Here is a 6,000-nt window from a genome sequence, read left to right as displayed (position 1 = left end):
TTTTCAACTCAAATGTCAGACTCTCTCCAAAGTCCTGTGACCAGGCTTTACCCAAATGGTTTGGGGACCTAGGTCTACATAAGTGCTCGTCTCTGTTTCTTCCCTCTTTTCTTTCTTCCATCCATGCTTACTCCCCTTTAGAAGGCAACATCTTCTCCTCCAACAGGAAGTTGAATAAAGCTCTCTTACAGTGGAGAGAGCTGAGTTTGTTAGTTCCTGTTACATTTGAAGATAGACAAAGGCAGAGAATATGGGACAATATGCACTGAGGTGCCACTTTCAACTTCTTGATCAATCTAATCAATTTCCAAGATGTTGCCTACTTTCTGCTAGAGTAAAATTCTTGGGGTGACTGGGTTGATGCCCTGCCTGCAGCCAACATTGGTGGTCTACTCAATCTAGATGAGCTCTGCATCTCTATCACACTCAGAGTGGGAGCCAACATCTATCAGAGACTGAAATGTTGCTGTGGTAGGCCCCTTAACTCCACGGGTCTTCATGGTTTGTCTTGCCACCTAAATGCTGGTGGTTTTGCTTGTTACACCAAGCTAAACTTAATCATTAAGCGAGCCCTGGCGCAGGTTGATATCTCTTCAGTTCTGGAGCCAGCAGAATTATCCAGAAGTGATGGGAAGAGGCCAGATGGCCTTACCATTTATCCCTAGGTAAGAAATAGGTGTCTCAACTGGGACATCACAGTCTAAGACTCTATTTCTCCGCACCACATCTTGGATGCTGTGGTGAATGGGGGGGGGGGGTCACTGCTTCCATTGCTGAACAGAACAAAATCTTTAAGTATCAGGACCTGTCAGTGGACCATCTCTTCCAGCCTGTGGCATTAGAGACGTTTGGTGGGGGTTCGGCTGCTATCTGTGAAGTTCTTGACATTGTTGGTGACTTACCTTACCGAGATGTCAGGTGATGCCTGTAAAGGTACTTGGCTGTTCCAATGCCTTATCTTCGCCATCACCTGTGGTAATGCCACAAGTGTGTTGGACTGCTTCAGGAGGTTCCGTTGAACCTTGTCAGGCAGTAAGCAGGCAGAAACGTTTGCACACCGGGCGAAATACTTGGTGGTATTTTGTCTGCCGTTACATTCTGAGTTCAAATTCTGCCGAGGTTGACTTTGCCTTTCATCCTTTCGGGGTCGATTGAATAAGTACCAGTTATGCACTGGGGTCGATATAATCGACTTAAACCATTTGTCTGTCCTTGTTTGTCCCTTCTGTGTTTAGCCCCTTGTGGGTAGTAAAGAAATAAGTTTGTGACCAAATGAGGCACTTTGTGTTGGATTGATGTTTTTTTCCTTTTTCTTTCTTTTTTTGTTTCCCTTTTTTCTTTCTTCTTCTTTCCTTGTTCCGCTTTTTCCATTTTTTGCTCTAGATTTTGGGTTTGGATTTTTGATGTGGTTTTGTATTTTATATGTATCATATACATACATCTAAATACATTTTAAATTCTGTATGTTGGTATCTTATATTAAACTACATAATATTTGAATGTTAATACAAAATAAGTATATAAAAGTTTACAACCTTGCGTCTATTTACACACACACACACACACACACCAAACTTTCAAAGAATTTGATATCAACACAGATATGACAATGGATCCAATGCTGGCTTCAATCTTAAATATTGCATTGATCCAAAGCTATGATATAAGACACCTAATAATGATGCTACAAAGTGAAATCAAACCTTGAACCTCACAATTATGGAACAATCGTTTTGACTGGTCAACCATGCTTGCCTCTATGACATACATACTTACGCACAAGCACATACATGTAACTACATGTGTATTTAAACTGAATATGAATTTGTATCTTTTATTTAATTCAGTTTAGTAACTGACAAAAGCCTATCTCAGATGAACTCATACATAACACACATATATATCCATATATATGTATATATATACAGTGTACATTTAAACACATAAGAGGTAGCCATCATAGGACTACATACACACTAGGGAGGACAGTTAAATTCCAAACCACTATTAGAGATAAAAATCGAAGGGAATGAAAAATAAAAACATTTACCATCTAACTCCTGGACCAATGGTTTCAGACTATTTTTAGCAAATAAAATAATTTGCTAGGCGAAGCCTTCTTCAGTCGGTACACCTTAGATTAAATATATATACACGATGCAATCCAGAATATGCCCCGTGGTTATACATTCTAATTTTTCAAATCTACCGTGCAAGCGCAGCTCCCTGTCAGCAGTAAATAAATATGCTGGCTTTTTCATTTCGAAAATTATCCAAAAAATTATCAATAATTAATATTATCAAAGGGTAATCGGAAATATAAAAAATTTCCATTACCAGTAGCCTAGCATGTAAAAATTTAGTCAATAGACTATATATTATTCATATGAATATAGTGTATATTTAAGCACATAAGAGGTAGCCATCATAGGACTACCTACACGCTAGAGAGGACAGTTAAATTCCAAACCACTATTAGAGATAAAATTTCGAAGGGAATGAATAATAAAAACATTTACCATCTAACTCCTGGACCAATGGTTTCAGACTTTTTTTAGCAAATAAAATAATTTGTTAGGTGATTGCCTCGTGTATAAATATTTAATCTAAGGTGTACTTGCAGAAGAAGTCTGAAACCATTGGTCCAGAAGTTAGAAGGTAAATGTTTTTAGTTTTCATTCCCTTCGATTTTTATCTCTAATAGTGGTTTGGAATTTAACTGTCATCTCTAGCGTGTATGTAGTCCTATGATGGCTACCTCTTATGTGTTTAAATGTACACTGTATTTATATGAATAATATATAGTCTATTGACAAAATTTTTACATGCTAGGCCACTGGTTATGGACATGTCTAATATTTCCGATAACCCTTTGATAATATTAATTATATATATATATTAATGATTGCAGCCATTAACTCCACCCACCATCATAACTACAAGAACTGGAGACTGTTTTAGCTGAAGAATGGACAAAAATTCCTTGGAAACAACTCAAACTTTATACGAATCCATACTTTGTAGAATTCAAGCTGTTTTTACTGCCAAAGGCAACCATTCCCCCATATTAAAATAAATTTGTTTGAAATTTTAAGGTGTTTCCATTATTTTGTCCAACCCCTTTTTTTACACAGTAGCATATTGATTCTGAATAATGATTATGTTAGGATACCACTGTCTATGGAATACTCAGCCACTTGCACGATAATTCAATAAATAAGTAGTTGGGTAGATTAAACAGCTGGAATATTATTATCAGAACTGGTAGAGCATCCATTTATTGTTTGGTGCAACAAATTCTGGTCATTTGTTTGGCACCGGTTTCTCCTGTATTTTCAGTTATTCTCTTATCTGATGAATAAGAGATTGAGTTAGAAGGAAGGGATCGGGAAGGAGAGAGAGAGAGGGAGAGAGAGAGAGAGAGTGAGAGGGAGGGAGGGAAGAGGGAGGAGAGAGAGAGGAAGAGAGAGTAAGGGATCTTTAGAAGTTGACAATCTAGTTTGTGAGACCAAAATCAATAAGAGATTAATATATACATACACTCACACATACATACATACATACACACACATACATACATACAAACATACATACATACATACATACACACATACATACACAGACACATACATACAAACATACACACACACAGGCTCTGTAGTGACGACCACGACTTTGAGACTCAGTCTCAACGTATAGCTCACCACTTCACCCTACGTGGATACCCCCTCACCACTATCCACACCGCCCTTGCCAGAGCACGGTCCGTGGACCGTGTATCTGCTCTCTCTCCCCGAACCCGCCCTGTAGTCTCCCGCCTCCCTTTTCCCCTCACTTACCACCCCACGACCCTACCTCTCCAACGCACCATTCTTCGAGCTTTCCGTCATCTCCAGTCCGACCCGTCCACTTCACACCTCTTCACTAACCGACCCCTCCCCTCTTTCAAACGAGCCCACAACCTTCGAGACCTTTTAGTCCATAGCTCCTTCCCTGACCCTACCTCCCAACCCGGCTCGGTCCCCTGCTCCCGCCCACGTTGCCGCACTTGCCCTTACCTCTCCAACACCACCCTCCTCACTAGCACCCATCATCGACCCTATCGCATCATCAACTCCTTCACCTGCACCTCCAGCAATATTATCTATTGCGTCTCTTGCTCTCTCTGCCATTCCTTGTACATCGGACAAACGGGACGCCGCTTGGCTGACCGGTTCGCAGACACCTTCGTGACATCCACCTTGCGAACGACACACCGGTCTCACGCCATTTCCGCTCCACCGGTCACTCCTTGCAACACCTGTCTGTGTTCGGTTAGTCCTTACACAGAGGCCATCCGGATTCCCGTTTGCGCCGTGAACAGGAATTAATCTTCTCTCTTCGCTCTTATACGCCATTTGGTCTCAACTCTCCCCCCTCCTCATCTAAACCTCCCCTACCCCTCCTCACCTACCTCCCCCCGACCCCTACTTCTCTTCAGTCCTTCATCCTTTCACCCCTACTCCCCTTCCCTTCTTCTCTCTTTCTCCCTTCTTCCCTCTTTCTCCCTCCCTCCTTCCCTCTTCCCCTTCCCTCTGCTCCCTCACTCCCCTTCTCTCTCCCCCTCTCCCTCTTTCCTCCTCCCCCTCTTTCTCCCTCCCTCCTTCCCTCTGCTCCCTCACTCCCCTTCTCTCTCCCCCTCTCCCTCTTTCATCCCCCTTCTCTTCCCCCCTCTTCTCCTCTCTCCACACTACACCACACGACTTTACACATCACATCATATATACATACACACGTCCAGACCTCTCATGCGCACTAATACTCTCTCATACACACACACACACACACACACCCTTATGTTGGAGTAGGTCATTCAACCCTATTATCTCCCCTAATTTCGCTCTTGCGTCTCATGTTTGATCTTTGACTTCTGGCCGAAATCAGATCGCCATGTTGATTCGTTAGTTACTGCACGCATATTTTTTTCTCTCCTTCTTTCTGTGTTTTTTTTCTCTGTGTATCTTTCTGTTGAAGAGCGTAGGCTTGAAACGTTAGTTAGTTAGTTAGTTAGTTAATTTGGCTCAAAAGCAAATAGCAAGGCCATTTAGGGGGACATGGAGTTAAGTACAGGGTGGTGTTCATGTAAAGAGTTCAGGCCACTTGAGGTCCAGGGAGGCTTTGAACAAAGCGGTCGTCGGCATCTTCACCATCTCGTCTGGCAGCTTGTTCCACGGATCCGCAACCCAGACGGAGAAAGCTCCTTTCCTTCGATTGAGATGAAATCGTCGCAGGTAGAGCTTTTCGGAATGACCCCGCAGCCGACGCTCTGGAGCAGGAGTGAAGAACAGCTCTTTCGAGAGGTTACACTTTCCGCTTATAATGTTGTGGGTGAGAATGAGATCACCACGGCGGCGGTGTTTTTCAAGAGAATAAAGGTCGAGCGTCCTCAGCCTTTCTTCGTAGGACAAATTTTTGAGACCATGAACCATGCGGGTAGCCAGCCTCTGGACTCTTTTGAGATGGTGTATGTCTTTGAGGAGATAAGGAGAAGAGGCCTGAATCCCATACTCCAATATGGGTCTCACCAGCGTGACATAGAGTGGTAGGAATATGGCTGCTGTGAGCATTCCGAATGACCGTCGAATCAAGAACAGAATTCCGTGTGCTTTATTGGCAGCATGGACGCACTGGGCCGAAGGCGAAAAGGAGGAATCCACCAAGATACCCAGGTCTTTTACCTGATCGGTCCTCTCCAGCAGCAGACGACCCGGCTCGAAATCAAGTTGAGTTGCAGGAGTAGAGCCAACAGGCAGATGACAGCACTTTGACACGTTCAGACACAGTCCCAATCGTTAGACCACTTCCAAATTTGGTGGAGGCATCGACGAAGATCCTCTATATTACTGCGAGGAGCGACCAGTTTGATATCGTCGGCAAATAGAAGGGTGTGTTGCGTGAGTCGTCGGGCAAGTCATTTATGAAGACTAAGAACAACAAGGGCCCAAGCACTGAACCTTGAGG

This window comes from Octopus sinensis, linkage group LG6, assembly GCF_006345805.1.
Source record: "Octopus sinensis linkage group LG6, ASM634580v1, whole genome shotgun sequence".
Lineage (NCBI taxonomy): Eukaryota > Metazoa > Mollusca > Cephalopoda > Octopoda > Octopodidae > Octopus > Octopus sinensis.
The sequence above is the reverse complement of the archived record's forward strand: the minus strand, read 5'-3'. Positions refer to the sequence as shown.